Genomic DNA, 22,430 nt, shown 5'->3' on the forward strand with positions numbered 1-22,430 from the left:
CTAAACAGACCATGTGTCCTCAGCCACTCCCCATATGGCTTCCCCTTCACACCCTTCACCATCCTTGTGGCCCTCCTCTAGATGTTCTCCATATGGAGAATATGAAAAGGATCACAGTAATTGATCACTTTAATCTACATTATTCAGTACTTCTTGCCCTTACCTGTTGCTGTCAAGTAGTAGTTATAATATTAATTTATTTTATACTAGTATAAGTAATTTATTGCATACTAGTATAAGAAGGCCAGCTATATCAAGCATACTTAAAACTAATACACTACTGATAAAGCTTCTTACAAAGTAGATACATCTAATATTTTGTAGTAGTATTAATTTTCATTTTTCTGCCAGACCAAGGGCTGCTTTGGGTACTGCTGAGAAGTTAGGCCAGAAATGTTGGGAAATGTGGTCAGTCACAACATGATTTTTCAGCTTTTTCTGCTAATGCCAATGGGATGTATGGTCCCAAGAGAAAGTTTTTGTCAGTAGCATCCTTAGCAAATATTTTTTGATTTAATAATGGCATCCAAGTGAAAAGAGAATATGTTATAGTAACTTCTGCCATTTTTACCCCTTCTTTTTCTCTGCTGCACTGAGGTACACTGCATACAAAATAACTCTTGGGTTTAAAGAATATGAATGTTGTGTATTCAGAATCAAAAGCTAGAAGATGGCAGAATTAAGATTGAGCAGGCAGCCTGTATTTGGGTGGTCTGTAAAATGCTTATCCTGCCCTTTATAGAAGGAACTTGTGTGTGCTGGTGTGACTATGCCTGTGGTAGGAACAGGCAGGGAACATGCTTACCCTCTGCAGCTTGCCACCCGTGGAAAATTGTAGCCACAAAGACCACTTTCATCAGATGGGTAGAAATGAGTGACTGTCCAACTCCACAGATGTGACATTGTCACAAAGGCTGTGGTTTGGGTGGATGGGTGTGCTGGGAGCTGCTGTAGGCTTGGAGTTGTGGCCAGGTGCTGTGTAACTGCACTCACCGCTTCTGTCTGAACCTCCTAGGGACAGCCTGATTTGGAAAGTTTTTACTGAACTGTTGTGGCCCTGGAAGAAAGCTGCTAATTTGTATTTTTGGCTTTTGGCTTCTAGTTTTGGCAGGGCCACACAATGTGTCCCATACTTGGCAGCAACGACTGTGTGGCTTGAAAGCTTTTGTTGCATCTTTGAGTCACCCTGCTCAGCTGGAACATTGCAATAGGAGTTCTTTGTTTTTGTTTTGGGGGTTTTCACAACACTCGGTGTTTGGAAAACCCATAATATATTTTTGTCTTGTTACACGTTGGAGAAGCTTAAGAAATCACAGATGTTGCATGGTCATACCATGAAAATTCATTTTAGTGTTTTCTGCTAGGTTGACATGTAACGTGGGAACTACTTCTACTGGTCTCTTCTAATCCCTCTTCCTGATAATTGGGGTAAACTGGAAAGTTTTCTAGGAAGCACAGCACAAGGACCCAGTACTACAATCATTGTGTAATAGGCTAAGTGGCTAAACTTTATTTGCCTTTTTTTTTTTTTAAGCCCCCACAGTTGGCTGCCTGGATGGCATCCTGTCATTGAAAGGCTGCAAAAAGAATACCTTTGTGCAGGAAGATCAGTGAATCCTCATGTGTGGGTCGTGTCAGCCAGGGTCTGTGATGTGGTGGAGAAGGCCCATGAGGTGTGTGCCGCCTCCAGCCTCCTGCTTCCCTGGGGCTGCAGAGCAGAGACGCCGGGGCCTTTGGGGCAGAACAGTCCCTGAGACTGCTCTGGGTAATCTCGGGGGTTCTTCTGACAACCAGGTGCTATGGGAACACCGTGGCCTTCTGTCCAGGTGTAACAAATGCCTTGGAAACCCTAGGCCTGTGGAAAAGTGTCTGTATGGTGCAAGTTCCTCCTCTGCTGATGCAGAAGGCACGGTCACTGATGTTACTGAAAAACTAATGCTTGAAATTGTTAAAGCCTTCTAACAAGGAGGGTGCTTTGTGAGAAGAGCTGTGGTTCTTGGGAGTGAATCTATTTTAGTGGTAGGTGAAGGGTAGTGTTATAGCAGTTGTGACATAACTGCAAAGCTGTATCCTTCTTCAGTAAACTTAAATGTGTTTTGTTACTGTGTAACATACTATAGTGCTTAGAAAATGACTGTACAAAACCAGAATAAACGAAGCCTTCCGTGCTCAAGCAGAGAAGAATCACAACACCCTCTGCTGGTACGAGTGACTCCTTCCTTTTCTCCTCAAGGACTTGCCTGGTGGCTATCCTAGAAACAGTAAAAGATAGTTCTGAAGTGTGATGCTGGCTCCTTTTGATTAAGCTTTGAGGTTATTTTAACCCATTTGTATTTATTTTTTTTCCCCTTGTAGAAATTGACAGTTTATTCTGACCAATAACATACCACCACTAAAACAGACGGGGAGAAGGTGGTGATGCCTTTTTCTCCACGTTCAGATGTGGGGATCCATGTTGCTTTCTAACTAAGCATACTCCTACTTGGCAAAATTTTACTGGAGGTGGAGTTGGCGATTCTATGTGCAAATACACTTCTGGAGAAAGCACCCATCCCTTCGATGTGCCGATAGTTGTATTTGAATAACGCTGCTAAATCCATTGGGTAAACTTGTGGTTTCGTAGAGTAACCATGTGTTCCTAGGGCCTTTCCTAGAGGTTATCTCTGCCTCTGTATCACTTGTGAGATGATGAGCAGTCGCAGGCAGGCCGGGCAGTTGGTTTATTTGTTTTTGTTTCCCCTGTGTGTACAGTCATGCTCTCCAACTCTTGGTAGGCCCGTCGCATGTTAATATCCTCTGCTGTGCTTCCTGCTTGGCTTGGGATGACTGGGAAGGAAATCACAGGTTAGGATGAGAAGTGGTCACTTTTTAATTTCTTCTCATAAAACATGTCTTATGCCTGCCACAGCAACCCTCTGTGTGTTCCTGACTCCCCCTCCTCCTTACCTGCCTGGCCTTAACATGCACAACATGCTGTGATGGGTGCTGCTGCTTCCACCGGGAAAAAGCATCTTCACCCGGGATATTTGTGGAGGGAGCTGAGGCACCGAGCTCCTCTGTGCATCCTGCGAGCTGGGTCTGTCCCCACAGTGTGCTGGAAAAATGGCATTTCCAGCTGCGGGGGAGGCGAGGGATGGGCTGGCGGTGCGGGGGAGCCGTCTGGGTGCTCGGCGGGAGGAAGAGCCCCGTTCCGAGTAAGTGGTGCCTTACATAATTTGGTTATGAAAGAATTGCTGCGGGTTGAGCCTCCCTCGGTGCGTTCGAGAGCGTCCCTCCAGCATTGCCGCCTGCACGGGAAGGGTTAAGAGGAGACAACATCCTGTCAGAGACCTTGTTTTTAATTTTGCCTCTCACACTGGCACAGATCCGGCTAAGAGCAGCCCAGATTAGTTCGGGAAAACCTTTGAAGAGATTTAAGATGTCCTTCAGCCAGTTTGAAGGTTTTTGTCTTGCAAATCCAGTACAAGGGCGCCTGCAGGCATCTCGACCCTTGCTGTGCTGCTGATGCAGCTCAAGGTCACGCTAACCCGCCCTGTGACATTCAACGACACACACACACACACAAAAATTATGCGGTGAAACTGCTTCAGCATTCAGCCAACCAACAACTTCCTCAGTTCCTCACTAAAGGAAGAAGTGTATACATTTTTTTTCTTTTTGTCTTTTTTTTTTTTTTTTTTTTTTTTTTTTTTTTTTTTGGCTTCGTAGATTTTTGCTGCAGGAAATAATCCAGGATTTCTGGTGTGTGTGATGACAAGGTCATTTCTTAATTAGAACACATGTAAAGAACAAAGCTAAATGGCTTCAAAACAGCTTTGTAGTTGATGGAGAGGATTTAAATTATTTAAAGAGATAGTCACCCAAGTATGATGGAAACTGAATTCTAAACACATTAACTCTTTCAGTACTCTACGGTTTCCATATGCTACTCAAAAGAAAATGTCAAATTTGATGAGCATTATTGCAACTGCTGTTAAATGAGCATTTTTACATCTATTTATAGTTAGTGTTCTATTATTCTGTCTCTTATCAGAGTTACGACAGCAAGATTTTTTTTTAAACAGTGGAATACTCAGTGGCTAGAGATCAAGAGATAGCTATGGGAAATTGCTTGTTGGAGATCAGTGGCTTAATTTCTGCTCCATCTCCTATTTTGATGAATGTATTAGCATAAATATGTGTACTCATGTGTGAGTACATGTATGAATTATAGTGCAAGTATACAGGTATTATTCAGAGCTGCCTCTGGGAGGAATCTGGACTCCTGTCCTCAGTGCTCAACGTGGTTTCAAGGCATAAGAACATATTAAAAGTGGGTTTGGGATTAGGGAATGAGAAATGAAAGGAGAGAATTGACAAGAAATGGCAACTTCACTTAGTTTGAAATGACTGTGAGCTGGCTGGGAAGAGGAGATGGCATCTTGGAATTTGAATTTTGTTCTTCTAATTTGACTGTCACTTTGACTCAAAGCACCTAAATACAAAGGTGTTGGTACCACTGTCTCAACCATGGTTTGACGTGGCTGTATGTTAATTATTCATACTTTTAATCCCATCCTCTTATTTTCCTTATTCTGTTTTCTAGCCTTCTTATTCTGTAAATGCCAGGGACTAGTAAGGTGGCCACCCATCTGTGGTGCAGAGCCCCAGGTATCCATGGGTAGCCCTCACCTGTTTAAAGGGTTGACCTGATGCACTGGAGGAGAAGCTGGATTTATTGTGGTTTGTAGGACCTGCCTTTTGGTGCCAGCATACAGTAACTTCACAGGCTGTCCACTTAATAAAATAGGGCAAAAAACCACTTGTGAGTTTTTCAGTAAGGTGTAAAAGGCAAAAAAAATCACGGAGTAGTAACTTTGCTTGCAAACTTTAGGCTCTATATATGCTCAGAGATGCCACTGCATGATTTGTGTGAGAACTGAAATGTGGAAAAATTAGTCCTCCCCTATCGTCAAAAATCTAGCACTTAAGTCAGATTTAAGTGCTTCAAGAGTAACTGACATAAAATTTATTAGGGGGTTTATTTTTTCTAGTTGTTTTTGTTCTTGGTTCATTTTCTTTTTCCCCGGGGTAAATATTGTTCAGTTGGAACTTGTGGTGCAGCAAATGTCAAATGGAGTGTGCTTACTAGAAAGAGATTGTGCTGGCTCTGAGGTCCTCCTGAGAAAGGAGGAAACTGCATTTGCCAGGATAAAGAGGGCAGATTGGGTGCTACAACTTCTTTCCTCTTTGGGCTGCCTTTTTTTTTTTCCTTTCCCTGCACTGTCTGGCTTGTGAGAAGAAAACGACAGAGGGAAACAGGCTCCACACAAGGAAGACACGGATAAGAAAAAACTGATGTGCTCTGTGAAATCTGTATATTCCTGCCCTTGCCTGGGGTGTGCTGTGCCCTTAATATTATGGGAGACCTAAGCTCACCTGCTAGTAATTTCTAATTTACTGTCCTAATTCATCGATTTGTTATCACTAATTGTACTTCATTTACTTCTGTGTAGTTTCCAGTACCTAAAGGGTTGAAAGGTTGCTGTAATTGGCACCCGCAGCTGCTCTTTCTTTTGACAGGGGATAATTTTGCAGCCTATGCTTTGTGTGACAGCTGCCTAATTGGGCATTCTCCCCTTGTAGCAAGCCTGCCTCCTCCAGCCTCCCTGCTGACAAATGGTGGTGGATTATAGATGAGGACACGCTGACCCGTTCGACCTTGCTGAGGCAGCGGGGAGGGGCCTCCTGCTACTTGAGGGAAGCTTTGGGTCATTTAAAGGACAAGGTCATGAGCCAGGTGGGGAAATGACATGATATCACATGACAATAGCCCGATGACACGGTCAGTATGTCAAGGACAAACTCATCAGTATTGATTAACGCTGCTTTTTGCTGGTGTCTCTGTGAAGCCACTGATATTTCAAAAATATTTTGCTAATTTGTCCTAGGTAAAGTGCCGGGCATTATTTTGGGGGTTATTTAGGGGAGCATTTGTGCAGTGTTTTCTTCTCAATACACATCACATGCAAAAGCAGTGTTTTTAAAACCCCACCAATGATAATTTGTAGGGTTCGTCTTGATGGTTTTGGTAAAATGTTCATCTGGCTGTGCTGGAAGGAAAATGCCAGGAAGGATGCATGACAGGGCAGAACTTGAGGGGGGGAAAAAATCCCTGCTTTGAAATTTCAGTGTTTCACTTTTCACTCCTTCAAAGGCACATATATGAACCTTTATGAAAACACGTGTATCCACGCATGTACAGCTGACTGGAATGTGGGAAAAGCATTCTTTTAAAGAGAACCAAAGAGAAAAGTTAAATATAAATTGGATATTTAAAGAAAAGGTCTTATATCAGCTCAAGGGCGATACAGTTAAGATAATGCCCTGCCTATTTTAAGAACTAAAACAGTATCCAACTATGCCAGGCAATAAAAACCTGCTAAGTGGGTTTTTGAAAACGTTGTGAATACAAGTGACAATGTTTTGAGAGCATCTTCATGTTGCATTTCTATGCTAATAAACTTCAAGGTAAATGAACAGCTTGTTTGACATTTGCTATGTTAGACAATAATAAAATGCTTTCTTCTGGAGTAATTAGACTTGATAGATTGATTATGTTAAGAGGTAAAGATAAATACAATCAGAAAGAGAACTCTCTCGAAGGGGAGTTAGTGCCTGTTTTTGAACTTTGCCGCTGTGGTTCTGGTTTAGCCAATGCCTGGTGCTGCATTTCACACACGTGTGTGCACAAACCTGCACACACACACACACACACAGAGACAGAGACACATTCACAAACATGCAGACACGCGCGGTGTGCGCGGAGTTCTGAGGAGCCGGGAGAGGAGCGTTCACCTCTGAGCCCAGTTCCCTTCTCGGAGAGATCTGATTTGTTGTGGGAAGCTGTTGTGTCTGAACCTCGTCAGTTCACCAGGATGTAATTTTACTCCCCCGAGGTAAAAAGCCGTCAGTGGTAAAGTGTGATAAATTAGTTCACTCAAGTAGATGCGCGTGCGTGCGTGTGTGTGTTTAATTCTGACCTTGCTGTGCATGTGTTGAGCTGCTCTCGGTGCCCGAGTCAAGCCCGGTGGAGGTTTAATCCTGTGCCCTTGTACACGTATACTTGATTAGTAGTTGTGGTTATCTCAGCAGAAGACATTCTGCCCTCCTCCTTGTATTGGTCGGGACCCAGGCATTGGGGAGTCAAGTCGAAGGAGAAAGAAAAGAGATTTTGCATTAGTATTCTATGAAAGCCTTACTGTCTGCAGAACAAATTGATTGCTACAGTGTACCTGTGCTTGGCACCACTGCTGTGAAAGAAAGGTATGGTTGTAATCTGTTTTATTGTATTACATATTGTGACACTCCAGGAATGTTTAACATTCGGCTCTTCTATGACACATGCTAGCAGTCTGAGGAAAGAAAAATACGTGAATGAATGAAAAGTGTGCGAGGCTGTCGTATCGGCAGCTTTGTTTACTACAGCGAACTAAGTAGCCCCTGCTAATGAGACAAATTTATGTGCCAATGGCAACATAAGGAGATGATTAACTGAATTCTCTGTATTATATTCAGTTACTCACATCAGTGTCAGTAGTTGCTACGTACCTACACAGATAAAATTCTAATTAATGTTTTAAGGGGGTTTTGATTTAGCTTTTAGCAAGATGATAAATATGAAATATACTTGAACATGGATGTGTTTGCCTCTTTAAACGCAAAACTGTGTTGTTTTTTCCTAGTTATCAATCTGCTGTGCTGGTCCTATGTGTGTGTGAGGGAGGGTATGTGAGGGGGTGAGGGGAGGTATAAAAACCTGCAAATCTTAGATGTGATGCTGTGATAAACGGCACGAGAACAAAGCTGAGGAAAAGTCTTACAGGATTTGAATCTTCATATCTCTCACACACACACCACCACCCCTCTTAGTAATGCATAAATATGCACCCTTATTTTAGTGGGAAATCTAGGGCTCTTCATTTCCTTAACCCAGTTGTAGACTTTACATAGTTGATTCTCTGGTTTTACAGATGCTCAGCTGATGTCAGTTGTGTGGGAAGTATGAAGCACTCCATTAATAAAACTCAGGCTGTTTCACAGAGGGCTGTTCTTAGTGCTTCATTCTTGGCATCACTGAAATTGTGGTGGTGATTATTTGGGTGTTTGGTTGTGGTCACTCCAAAACATCTGAAGTATCTGCTCTTGTCATGCAGACATTCCTGACTAATTAAGTTTAGGACAGGTGGCAGACTCCTCCTGGGCATTTAAATCTGCGTGTAAACCTAATCTAATAACTTGATGAGAAAATGAAAATCCATCTTTCCTGGTGTGTTATCACCACACACAAGCCACAGAGGTATTTGTGAAATCCTCTCTCTGCTCTTTGTCCTAGCAGGTGACAAGTAAATGAGTTGCTTTAAGGAAATGAGGGACTTGGAAAATGCTCACTGCTGAGCAGCAGTCATGCACTGTAATAGTTACTTCTGTCATATGGCCTTGCTGACTTAAGATTAACACTTTATGGATGTGGGGTATATTTATATGGGTGTACCCTTGAGCTTACATTTTACACCTTGCAAGGAGTGTGAATACAGCCTTATACATGCAAGTTGTTGATCTTCGAGATCCTTAGGCAGCTAAGAAAATTTCTAAGAACTCCAGTTCGGGAGGCTTTGTGATGTGACTGTTTGAACTCAAATATGATGACTTTAGTTGCAAATAATTAGTCAAAACTTACTTATTCAAACCAAATATTTTGTGAGTAAGCTATTCTTCCCCCTGAATTACTGTTTGTTTTTTTTTTTTTTTCAACATAAACACATGTTGTAACAAAAACAGACGTTGGTAAAAACAGTTGCACAATTTACACAGCAGATGGGGGGATCCAGGGACTTCACCATATTTAACCAGGTTTTGGAAGTGAATTTCAGTAATGCTATAGAAATGATTAATTCTTACCTCAAATTCTGTATTCATTTTTTGTAGATTTTAACCAGTTAGTGACAGGAGGTTGAGTTCTGAAGAAAGTGTTAGGTAAATACAGGGCGTTACTGCATTTCAATGCAATTAACTTTTCATAAATAATTCAACCTATGACTTTAAATAAATGATCAGAGGAAAAGAAAATGAATGACACGTGATTAAATCCAAGCCCTTGAAAACATTTTACCAGTCAAGAATCCTGTGGCTGCCTTGGGACTTCTTATAATTCCTCTGTAGAAAAAAGCCAGTTCTGAGAGTTGTTGTGGGTTTTACTTAGTTTTATTTTTTGTCAATTCTCAGCGTATCATTAGAGATATGAGGTAGACTCTTCAGATCATAGTTAAAAGAAGACTGATGATGTGTTATTTTTCATTTTGTCTTGATTTTCTTAGTGCCATGAAATATACCAGCTTTGGTAGATTTTTCCTAGTTTTCTTTTTTTTAATGGAAAGTAGAAGGATGTTTGCCGAATTAAAAATTTTACTGCCAACTTTACTGAATGACCATGACTGATTGACATGAGAATCTTGATGAGAATTTTGGAATACAGCTTGTTCTGGGGTAGACTGCTATATTGTGGATGAGGTGGTGAAGAAGAAACCAAATGAGGAAGAAAACCCAAACACAACCTTACCCAAATAAATGGGATTTTAAAAACAGTTCTTGCTTATCTTGGAGGTATGCAGTTGATTCCAGCATTGGTTAACTGTATCACACAGCTTTTCCTCTGGAAATACTTAATCAAGTGTTAAGTAAGAGTTGGTGCTTGAGTGTTATTATCAATTTAGGCAGATTTTAGAGGTGAATTCCAGATTAGATCTATTTTTGAAGGGTGGCTGTGCCCTGCTTGAGATTGTGAAATGCTTGTTCCCCATCTCTACCGCTTTTCTTTCTGTTAACATGCTCTACCCTAGTAGAGAGGAAGTGGAGGTGTTGCGTAACTTCAAGTAAATAGATTTTCTGTGCAGATACTGAAGGCAGCCTTAACTCAAGCAGTGCTGTCACTACCAGAATCCTGCTAATGCTAAAGGCAGTTGTGTAATTAATGGCCTTGTGTACTGAACTGAGACTGCTGCGAAACCTCTGGAGGGAATTATTGTGTCTATCATGTTGGTTAACTTTCCCTGAAAATAAAGTGTGTTGCTGATACTTTGTTGGGGTGACAGGGGAGGATTTTGCAAGGCCTGATGAAACACTCTGGCATCTTTTTCCTGACCGCTGGACAAAGCATCTGCAGCAACAGAGCCAGGTTGAACGGTTGAAATGGAGCTGTTAATAAAAATAAGATTAATTTTACTTGAGGAGATGAATGTGGTAAGATAAGAAAATAGAAAGCTGCACTTAAAACTGTCAGTGTTTTTTAGATGTTTTTGTTGTAAGATCATGTAAAGAATTTGGACCTCGTTTTGATACTAGTGCCTTAGCTAGTGCAATGGTGGTAAATGGTCTAGAATAGATGAAAATTATTAGTCATTTTTTGTCTACTCTGTTCTCCTGAAGCCATTTGTAAAACCTTGTTAAAAGTTCCAAAGTTCCAAATACCTTTTTTTTTTTCTTTGTTTGGATCTTTGTTTCTGCAGCATCAGCCGTAGGTGGCACTGACTATTAGCAATTAGAAGTTTTGGATGCCTCCCCTCCTCCCAGACTTAGATGTTTAAGTCACTGGCAACTGCTTGATCCATTTTTCTCTCACTCTGGCAAAGAGTACAGAGTATGGCAGGTATCTGTGAGTTCTACAAATGAATAGGTATAGGAGCCAAGTTATTTACTGAGTTTGGTCAGTTTGGAAACTTCCAGCTTTTGAAGCTAGAATTTGAGTTTGTACAAGCTCATTAGGAAAAATGCTAATATCAATTACTAAGGGGGAGCAAACTCATTTCTGCAGGCTTAGTTCTAGTTACTAGTTACTAGTTAGGAGATTTGCAGAGGAGGCTCAGTCAGGCTTGGTGTAATTCAGGATTCCAGAGGATGGGCACCACCGAGCAGTTCAGCACATGCAAAAAAAGCTCTGTGTCTGGAGTCACTTGCAGCTGCAGCATCAGTTCCTTCACTGCCCTGCTGCTGGCACAGGCTGCTGCAGTTCTGCCTTTTTGCTGGTGTAACCTGGGATGAATGCACACCCTGTGTCCCTCTGAGCTGCGAGTGTTTTCAGCTGAATTAGACTGGTAAAAGGCAGGTTTTAACAGCTTTCAAAAGCAAGGAATTAAAAATGGACCTGTTTGGGAAGGAAGTGCTTGTGTATGTGTACAGACATTCATGCTTTGCTATGAGAGACCCTTGCTTCAGGGTAAAAAGGACTTCATTGTTCTTGGTTAGGACAGAGATTGAAACTGGGCAGTGGATCAGAAGAGCTTCTGCTGTGCAGTGGTCTTTGCAGTTCCAATCCATGTTCTTGCCCAGCTCATTAAGACTGTTTCATCATGTTAGATCCCTGAGAAATAGGGAAAGTTTGTGGAATTATATTTTTGATGATAATGCTATCATTCATGTTTAGTTCAGTACTGACAGTGATACTTTAGTTCGGTACTGGTGTTTTCTTGGAGGGAACATTGTTTCAGCAGGTGTAGTGGAATACCCATATTGACTGTATTTGACTGACACACATCTCCATCTGAGGGTGATGGGAGTGCCAGTAATTTTTCTTATTTTGGAAGAGAAAGGCATTTACTGTAGTGTGCAATTCCTACTCCTTTAGTAGTAAGCACCGTTATTTCCTTAAGTTTAGGGTACCCAATTAGTGTTTTGTTTCACTAGTAGGGAAAAAAAAACCCAAAAAACAAAATGCCCACAAATTGTAGAGAGAGAGAATATCTTGTAATTCAGCTGAAATTCAGAAAATCTTTCTTCATTTTCTATGGATATGGAGCTCATGTGTTACTTGGCAAGTGGCTTAAACTTCTCCTGTCCTCGTTGCTGTTCCTCTTGTGTAGAGCAGCAATATTCCAAAGCACTGGTGTGATACGTGGATGTTCCTAAAGTGCTCTGTTTTGTTCCAAGATGGAATCTCTTTTTTTTCTTGCAATTTTGACAGTACCCAGTAGCCTCCAACATGGTTTAGACCCACGCAGTGCATGTAATGAGAGGTCCTGGTGAACAACGGAGGAGTGAAATTACTATGATCAGTCTGTAAATAGCAGCAGCCATCTAACATCAGATATTTAGATGTCAGATTGAAGTAGGTCTTTGGTAACTGAAATGCCTCTTACTTGTTAGTTTGCTTGTGAGTGGGTTTTTTTTAATGACCTCAGTTTATGTATTAGAAATATGGAACTTAATTCCGTAGTTCACTCAAATCCAAAATAGTTCAGGATTTTATTTCCATATTCATGTAGTGAATGGCTAAGTCTATGAAAGTCCTTTCTGTACTTAGGATGTTGCTTATACTCTGCAGCTTGGTGGTGGAGCACATCAAGATTGTTTTTTTATTGGTATTATTGAGTTTTTAAATTATGGTTGTATGTTTCATCAAAAAAAAAACCCCAATACTTAGTCAACTTCAAACATTTTCTTCTTCTCAGCTTTTCTACCTGTGACTGTCATTTTACCAGAGAAAATAATTTCATGGAAGGGTAGTTCAGATGCATGTTTTGTGTAATTTGCAAGTGTGGACACTTGCACATAGTTACAGCTGACAGAGTACAGTTAACGGTGGAAGAAGTATCTTACCAACAGTTCCCTGCTCCTACAAGAATTTCTTCTGTTCTCCAAGATGTATGAGGTCATGATGTCAAAGGTTTTTGTAGCATTCAGCTAGTCATGATGGAGTGCAAGCCAATTTGAAATCAAAAATGGCTGGATGAGCTTTACTATTCAAAAATTAAAACTCATAATCAAATTTGCCAATTAAACAAAAATAAATGTTAAACAAGAGAGGTTTTAGTACCTGAAGTACTAAATATGTATGCAAAGATTGTGCATACATATCCCTATCAAGTAGTCTGGGTTTTCTGGATGTGTATTAGAAAGACTGTCATAAACACTATTAGATTTCTTGTGATCATTATGTGTGAGGAACATGGATCATGCTTGCTCTTAAAAAATATGCATTTGCTTTAAGTAAAGTAATTAAAGTGAAATACAAGAATTCATGGAAAAACTCGAGAAAGATGTTCTCAGATACATTAGCAAAAAGGAGCTGTGTTCTTGAATCATCCCCATCTTGCCAAGCAGCTAGTAAAAATAAGTTGCATTCAGTCCATGCTTTATATCTTACATGTAGAAGTGAATTGCAAGAGCAGTTTAAGTCTATCAATTTTCATTTTGGAATCTTAGTCCCTATTCCCTGATATAAGTGGAGCTTTTGGTCCTGAGTGGTGATGGATAGACAGTAATTTACTGGTTTTTCTCCTTCTTTCCCTCCCACCTGTTTTTCAGCAACAGATTAGAGTCAAGATGTTTCAGACTTTCCAATCCTTCCTCTTGTTCCATTGGTCAAAATCACAGTAAAAATACTGTAAACCCCTGAAAATTTTGGACTTTCCATCCATATGCATTGTGACAATGCTTACTGCAGTTCAGTGGAAATGCTTCCTACAACATGGTGGACAAATACAGCTGGTGTTTTAGGGACCATGCTACCAAGAATTTCACCTCCAGCCTTATATTTTAGTGAAGCAAGTTGATTATAATGTTTTACAGTGTGCAGTATCTGACATCATCTTGTTTCTGCTCTTCTGTTTTTTACTGTTCAGGACTTCATGCTGGTGGGGCAGTGTCCTAGGCAGCTTGAATAGCCTCACTGTCTTCTGGTATTGATGCTTTTCTTATACATAGTTTTTCCCTACAGTCCTTCCTTTCTGCTTCGTTATCTCTCCATCTCATCGTAGTTTGTAAGCACTTCGGGGTCATAGTCTGAATTTACATGAATATAAAACATTTTACAATAGTAATTATGCCAAATATCAAGCACAGACAGACTTGCTCTCATAAAGCTGGCAGCATATAAAGAAGACAAGTGGAATTTGCATCCTGGTTGGTTATTCTTGGTCACCCAAACTGTTCCCTTCCAAAGTGCTACAAGCAAACTCTGGTTTACATGATTTAGGAGAGAGATACCGAAGCGACTTTGGAAGTGAGGGTTATGTTTTGTTTGCAGTAAAACAGAATTCAGATGTAGACCCAGTAAATCAAACCCCTCTGGTTTGAGGAGAAATTATGTTCAAAAAAAAGGGAGAACTTGCAGTATTAAGTCTGCTGTTTGGGCTCGGAAGGTTATTTCATTAAGGCAGCTGAGAAACAGAAAGCTTCCTTTGTTTCATCAAAGTAAGTCCGGGTTTATGCTTAGCTGGTCTGTGGGACAGGTGCTCTCTCAGCCTTCCCCTTGCTCCTCAGAAGTTTCCTCATCGATGTCATCATTTGTTGTCATGATTAAGTAAATAGCTATGGTCTCTCTGAAAAGAAGTATCTCCTTTCTTTCCTAGGAGCAGTATTTTTTCATTCTCTGGTCTTCTGTGCCTCTGTCCCCTCTGAAGTGAAAGCAGATTGTATCAGGGTAGGGATATTGTCATTGTACCAGCTGGAGAAGTGAAAGAGCTTTCACTCCTTTTTTAAAAGTAGCAGCTCAAGAGAAGGGGGAGCCCTTTGATGCTATATTTTAGCCCTTCTACATTATATTTTAGGTCCTTTGTACCCCTTTCTCCCTATCATTAATCTTTGTGTTCTGTTGATCTTTTAGTGTATATCATTCTTTCCTTCCCTTCCAATCATATGTAGTAAAAGAAAGGTATTGGGTGAAAACTGTGTTACTACAGCAGCACATATTATTGTACTGCAAAACCAATAAATGCATTTTTTCTTCTGTAAGAGGAAAAGAAAACATACTTATTTTGGAGGCCAGTGCTGCTCTAGGGCTTCATTTAATTGCTGTCCAGCTGAACTTGTCAGCATCTCACAGGTGCAGATGTATTTATTTTAAACTTCATATAGTCTGTGATGAGAGAAAGGGAACAAACAAGTCTGTGAGGAAAGGCAAGCAACATACATCATTTGTGTTTTGGCTTGTGGTCTTGCAGGAGGTATTTTGGTGGATTTGGATTAATTTTGGTCTGGTAATTTACTGTGGAGGAGAGGAAGAAAGAGCCTCCAGAGTGTAGATGATCTTCGCCTGGGGAGCAGTGCAGAAGCATAATGGAATTTCCTGTGTGAGAGGTGCCTGAGTATTGCAGCAAAAATGAATGTTTGTGGAAACAAAAGGGTAAGGAAAAAGGACACAATAAGTGGTTAGGTTATGTGGATAGAAATGAAAGTTATTAATGTCCATAGAACTCAGATGAGAAATTTTAAACTTAATCTAGTGCAAGAGAAAAACAATTGAAAAGTTGAAGTAAAGGGTTATATGAACAGAGTGTCTTCAGGGGAAAGATTACAGTAACAGCTGTGTTTTGTGTAGTGTGGAATGGTCTTTGGATGTCATTAATGTTACATGAGTGTGGGGTGTGGAAGTGGGGAGCTGAGGGACGATTGAATGAGAATAATGATGATAATAGCAGGAGAAAATGAGTAAGATTTTAGAGAGGCAGAATGCAATGCCAAGGGTGTGTTGCGTGTTCTTGGTTTCTTTTTGGTTGTTTGTTTGGGGCTTTTTTTAGTCATGGTGGGTAAACGGATAGTGGGAGTGTTAGAATAAAGATAATCTCCCGATGACAGCATTTTTTCACAAAGTGGGTAGTATTAACCAGGCAAGGAGACCTATCCCCTCTCTCCTGGCAGGTTACCTTTACCAGCTTGCTCAGCTCAGTGTCATTTGTCAAGCTCTGATACTCTCACAAATCGACCACAAGTATAACCAACTTTGGGGGGAAACTTAATTTTAGCTTTGAAACCTCATTAAGAAGTAAGACAGGCTCCCTTTCATGAGCTAACACTGAATTAACAGAATGAGTTTCCTGTTACTGTAGAAATATAATTATTTTCCACTGTAAGTTTCTGCATCCTGATTATAATATATTTATTTTTGGCAGGGAGGAGTGAAAAGCAGATTCACAAAGATCCTGCATTGACACTTGAAAGGTATGAGTTTCTGCTATGAACTTGAGAAGTTTATTAACCTGTATTTTTTCTCACCTGGGTCATGGAGTGGTAACTTTGTCTCATTCACAGTAGCTTTGGTCCTTACCCCTCTTCCCAAGTCAGAAGATGGTTCATTTCACATCCCTGTACAGTCCTGATCTCGTTCTCCTGAGATTGCTATCTAGGGTGCCAAGGTAACAATCTGCTGAGTTTCCTGAGAGGCTGAAGACATGTTCACTTGCCCACCAGAACTTCTGGCTTTTTCTCAACAGATGGATTTTAAATTGCGTGCTTTTAAGAGCATGTAGTCCGTTGAGAAGATGTTTTGGGTTGTGGGTTTTTTATGGGCTTTTTTCCCCCCTCTGGTATTGCTTTGTTGCCCTCTTTGGCTTGTACCTCCCTTTCCAGTATGATTTGCTTCAGCATTTATTTGGTATTTGGGAGTTGTTTGTTGTTCTGTAAGATTCTGCAGGTACTCACAAGTCTTAACTGCTGTTGAATGCAATCACATGAATGTGTTCAGTGCAGTTCTTTTGGTCTCACTCACTGATGGAATTGAGCAACAGTATTTGAACAAAACCATTCTTCTTTAGCAAGATTATGTGTAGACTGAAAAAGAGAAGAAACCAAAAAAATGTGGTTCAGTAATAATGTAGGCAGTCAATGAAACTTCTTCAGGTTATTGACAAGGCCTTACTATGTATTGATTTAGAAAACACTGGAGTTACTTATTGATGTTACATTGAACTGGGAAATGACTCTTCCAGTTACATCAAGGAAAGATGGCTTTATATAACACAAAGGACATGGTTTGTGACCTGTCAGCCATGCCCAAATCTCTGTTATGGCAGGGGAAACTGGAAATATTACGTACCCTGACCAGCTGAATCGATAGAGTTGTGGTTATAGATAATAACTATCAGATAATTACTTTATACTACTTCATACATGATTTGAGATACTTTAGTGCAGTTTTGCTTGTTTATTTGATAGATTCTTGACTTTAGTTCTTTTTTTATGACAATTTCCCCCACTCACCATATTCTATCAGTAATCATTAAGTGAATAGATTAAAACTATAATTTTGAGATATTTCCCCCAAAGCTGAGAGAAGATTTACAGAGAGAAGTTCACTGCCTCCCTCCCACTGCCTTTCATTGTTACCAATTTTATTAGATGATGAATTGATACCAAATTCCAGTGTATGGGAAACCAAATCACCTGCAGTGGTTGCTGTTTGTTAAACAACTTGAGGAATGGGAACACTGGAATAACTGATGTTGCACATCTCAGAAATCCTATGCTGTGTCCTGAATGGTAGAATATTGAAATTTTAAATGTAAACTAGTTTGCTTTTAGTAGTCCTGATGCTTAAACTGGTGATGTGTTACTGGGTTTTAGCATTGTAGATACCCATCTGTCCTGTGGATACATCTGCAACTTTAATATGTGTCGCATCACTTAGATGCCGTTCTCATGCACTGATCTGCATGTGTGCATAACCTTCCCATTATTTCATTGTCCTGTAAAATTCATAGGTCTGCTTATGTAAGGGAAAATAAATAAGTAAAAAGAAAGTATACAAAGTTCAAGAACTTACTGCTACACTATTCATCGATATGGTATTTTAAGATTTTTAAAAACTTAATTTGACATTTCACACATGTAAATATGACCACAGACAATATTTTTTCTAAAAAATAAGTAAAAATTGTACCTTTACAGAATTGGGCATTGACAACCTTCCAGTTCTTCAACATAATCCATTGTTGTGGACTAGACTACTAAATTGACCAGAAGTACTTTGTGTTAGCTGTCATATTTATTGTCATTGCTGCAGTGGCTGGTTGTTTACTGCAGTTTGTCATTACCCCCTCTTAAAAGACAGCACTCTTGAAATGCTTTACATTTGGATCACTGTGTGGAAAGATGCCTGTTCCAGCTCTCCAAAGAGGAATGGATAAGGACTGGATTTCAGATACTGTCTACATGGTGTTACAGCCAAAACCACCACTGGCTGCTGATAGCAGCCTGCCACACCCCTGGTGCTTGAAGAGTGAGCGATTCGATCCAAAGTTCAACACAAGCAGAAACCTCTTGCTTCTATAGCTTTTGTATGTAAAGAGTCTGAGCTTGTATTTAACGGGAAGAAACCCAAACCCACAACTGCTGCTGACTTGTTTTATCAAAGGTGTGGTTATGAAGATTGAAGAAGGTATTTATAGTATAAGCTTGAGAGAAGACTTGCTGTGACACGGAATGAACAGTACTGTAATACAGCAGAATTAAAGCAAAGGCTTTTTCACGTATTTGAGTTTTCATGTCTGTAAACTTAAAAAAGGTGTATGACTCCAAATATACTTGCTTTAGACTTTCACATGTTGGGTAGCTGTACTGCTAATAAGCTGATGTGTTTCCTAGAATGTTTTTGGTTGTGATATGTCCTGTATACACATTTTCATGTGTGTTTGGTTCTCAGAGTAAGCTGGTGATTTGTTTGTGGATAACAAAGGAAATTCTGTTGTTTTGTTGTAATCATTGCCTGATTTACATTTTTTTATTTTTCCCTTCCTAACTCTTCAATGCAGTAAGAAGCTTTATCAGCTTTTCACAAAGTAAGAAGGATAGAAATTTCACCTGGGGGGAAAAAAAAAAAAATTAACCAGCCTCCCCTTTTCTCCCATTTTGCTGGAAGGGCTTAGAAAAGGAGGACTAAGGAAGACCAGAATTGCATTGCCCTGAGGTCTACAACTTAACTCAATTTGATCTTAAACCAGTGACTGTTTTAAGATCTGATGAATCACTATCAGAGTTAAAAGCACCTATACCACAGTGCTGAGAAGCTGACATCCCAGGCTTCAGGGGTGATTTGTGTCTGGCCCTAGTAGCTCAGGCAATACTATAGCTTAAAAGGGTGACAACCTAATTCTTGTGAAGGATGTTTTCAAAAAGGAGACAAGTTTTTAAACCTTTTTTAAACCTTTTTTTTCCCCATCTTTTTTTCATTTGAGGCCTTTTTGTTAGTAGCTGAGACAACCTAGTCTTAGAGGTAGAGAGCTGCAAATGTACTACCTCTACAAAAATGGAGGAAAATCAGGAAACAAATGTTAAATAGCTGAAACAAGATGCAGGAGGGTGTGTGATGGCATGAAGGTTTTACTGGCAGTGTCCAAGATGCCCACATATGAGTGAGCTATGCAGGTCACCCCAAATGGGTTCCAATAAAAGCTTTAATACTAACACAAACAGTCCTATTTATAGACATATCTGTCTGTCTAAAGATAAACTGCTCCCAGTCATGTCTAGACTAACATCAGAGCAATGATGGTGTTGAAAGTTGGGGTTAAGAATTAAGAGTACAAGCCACACTATTCTTTAAATTACTACTTATTACAATGAGCATGTAAACTTTGTGGCAGCAGTGCAGCTTTGAATGCCACGTGACATTGTGTCACCCAAGACACCTCTTGTTCATGTTCAGGCATCAGAGGGGTACATGTGGTAGACGTGACCTGTAAAGCTAAATACCCTCCTGCATGTGTGCAAAGCTTTGAGAATGTGTCGATGGGTGGATAGATCAGTAAATGACTTTCATTGCTAACTATTTTCAGCAGCTGGGTTTTAATGAGTCTTTCAACTGTTGCTACTGTGTTTAATCTGCTCACTTACTCAGCATTCAGCATTAGAGAAGCTTTCTAGGAGGTAAATGTTGTCCTGATTACAGAAGAGGTTAGTTTGATTGTGTTCTGCACAGACCTTGTATTGTTCTTTTTGTTGTTGTTGTTAATTGAGAAATATATGCTGTGCACACAGATAATTAGTGTAAATAAGCAAGTGTTGTGCTTGGAAGTGCACATTCAAATATACAATTGTTATATTAAGATAAGTATCTTGGACTGCACCAAGTTAAAACCCAAGGTCCTGACTCTGGTCTTGCCATGTGTTTGAGTGGGTTTTCCTTTTAGATTTGTGGTTTAATATATATTGGCAATGGCTGAATAGAGTGAAAAAGATGGCAAAAAGTCTTTCCCTTCCTTTTCATTTAACATAAGAGCTTTTCCTTAATTTATTTGCTATGCTGCCTAATAGCTCTTATCAAAATAAGGATCGAGCAGCTGCTCTTAAGGGTAGGGAATACTTAAAACATGTAATGTACCAGTGTGAAGAAAATGTAGAGTAGTGGTATTTCTGGTAAGTGTACTAAAAAAAAGATACATCCAGGAGCTTTGATCAAATGCCAGCTCTTACATCAGTCCTCTCTGTAATCTTTCTTGCTGATCTGTGACCTTGACCTTGTGTTTGTGTTTGTGTGTCAAATCTATTTTAGGGATGGACAAACTAAGTTCAGTTTAATAGGATTTACACTCCAGTTTCCCAGGATACCTTAGTAAAATATAAAAATTAAAATATTTGGATCAGTTAAATTTTCAGTCATCTTTTAAGATTTCAGTGTGTTTGAAGATACTGACTTTTTGTTGTTGTTCTTTTAGTTCTGTTTAGGAGATGGTTCTTACAAACATGTCTTTAGGTCACCAATAAACTCTCCTAAATTCAGCACAGGCGTTCTGCCTGGAGGTGGGGTTTTCTTTTCAAGCACCTCACCAGTGGCTGTGTTTTTGTGTGGCATTAAGTGAGGTTCAGCAGTGAAAGTAGTCCCTGCTCTTTGTCCTTCCTCATGCCATTCGTAATCCCGCATTCCCACATGGAGAGCTGCAGAACGGACGCTTGGCAGGGTCTTTGGGATTTCTTTGGACTGTGACGAGGTCCTTAGTCTGGCTTGCCTTGTAGGAGCTCTGTGCCACACAACTTCAGCAGGTTCTTGAGCACAGCCCTTATTTTAAACATGTGCAAACATGGCAGCAGAGTTGGTTGGTATAACACCAGCACTTTGGGCTTCATAAAGCCTTAGTGAGGGTGTTGTTTTCACAGGCACTGTGAAATAGGATCCCAAATTAGCTAATACTTATGTGCAAGTATGGAGTAATCGATTTATTTTTAATAGGTCTTTTATTTCTGGGGTGGTGTTGTTCTATGTAGAAAATCACATGCTTTCTTCAAAAGTCGGTCACACATCTATGTTGCTTTGTTTTATACAGTTTTTAATTTGGCATAAGCACCTGTTTCACCTCTCCTGACAGTAATGGAACAAGCAGTAATAATAAGTAGGGGTTTTTTTTTCTGCTCTTGCAATTATTTTCTTAATGAAGAACTCATTAAAAACAGATACAGAAGGTTTCCTTTCCACAACTTTGTGATGGCATATTATCTTCTTAAAATGCATGGCACCTTTATCAACATAAATTTTGAGAAATTATTTCAAAGTGTATGTCCTTACAGTGAGGGATAGTTAAACACTTCCCCTTGCCAGCTATGCATTGTTCTTACCACGCCTTTGTGGCAGTAAATACCTCTTTCTCTGGTTTTGAGTTAAGTTGGTATTTTAATTGTTCTGATTTGACTTGTAGCTAGGAGTTCTTTATGTGTGAGGGTCAGATGATCATCTCTGTATTCATCTATATGACTTAAAGTCCTTTCAATATTTTACTTAGGGATTTACATTGTGAACGTTTTTAGATTAACTCTGGCATGGTGATAAGGTAAGGACTCTGTCCTTTTGTCTTTATAGGATGTTATGAGCTTCTTCTCTCAAGGTTTCACTGAAGTTGATTCTTATGCTTTATCTTGAATTTCTCTCGGTTTTATTGCTGTTCTGGAGAGGAAAAAAAATTGTAATTTTTTATTTGAATTGAGCTAGTAGAGACCATCTTGCTAATGTGGATTTTTCCTTTCCCACTTAAATGTAGTTATATGAGCCTTCTCTATGTCCACAGCAACCTTTGGAAACATCATCAACAGTAAGCTGAAATCACCTATTACAACAGAAGCGGTAGTGTTCTTTCCACAAAAAAAAACCCCAAAACAAACCCAAACCACAAATCATCTGGGCTTCTAACATGGATTTATGGGGCTTTTACATACAGTTGGAAGCTATGTGACTGTGATCCTGTATTTCACTTTGCCTGGAATTACTGTGTATTTGTGTTCAGTTAGCTGAAGCCTGTTCTGTTGAGAAGTCTACAAAGTGGCTTTCATTCATAACCATGAGATGCTTGGTCCCAAGTGAAGCACAGCCATTACTGTCAGTAAATACTGTGCATTACTCTTTAGTCCTTTGTTGCACTTTGACATCTGAAACCAGTTCTTGGTTAAAATAACATAAAGTGACTTAAAGTATGCCAAACCACCTAACATACAGTTATTCCAAGAAATACACAGCTTTAGTGCACTGCTATCAATAAATGCCTGTATCTTTAGATCCCTCCAACAAGCAGAAGGTCAGAGTTGTGTGGAAATGCATTATCTGCATGCATTGATCATAACTCAAATGCATGATTGCCCAGGAGAGGACATTGATTTCTTCACTGTATATTAATCAAGTTTCATTCTTGGGGAGTTGA

General features: G+C 39.8%; 1 protein-coding gene across 12 annotated transcripts in view; it reads left to right on the top strand.

Moving 5' to 3' along the window:
- NRIP1 (nuclear receptor interacting protein 1) overlaps positions 1 to 22,430 on the top strand; it is a 104,070-nt gene that overhangs the window by 65,114 nt on the left and 16,526 nt on the right. For 11 of the 12 annotated variants that reach the window (XM_069024190.1, XM_069024229.1, XM_069024197.1 and 8 more), the window contains one exon: positions 15,924 to 15,972. The exons of the other annotated variant lie outside the window; for it this stretch is intronic. The gene's annotated coding sequence lies outside the window, so the exon portion shown is untranslated. The remainder of the gene's footprint in view (positions 1 to 15,923; positions 15,973 to 22,430) is intronic. 12 annotated transcript variants of the gene reach the window in all.

This window comes from Aphelocoma coerulescens, chromosome 1, assembly GCF_041296385.1.
Source record: "Aphelocoma coerulescens isolate FSJ_1873_10779 chromosome 1, UR_Acoe_1.0, whole genome shotgun sequence".
NCBI classification, from domain to species: domain Eukaryota; kingdom Metazoa; phylum Chordata; class Aves; order Passeriformes; family Corvidae; genus Aphelocoma; species Aphelocoma coerulescens.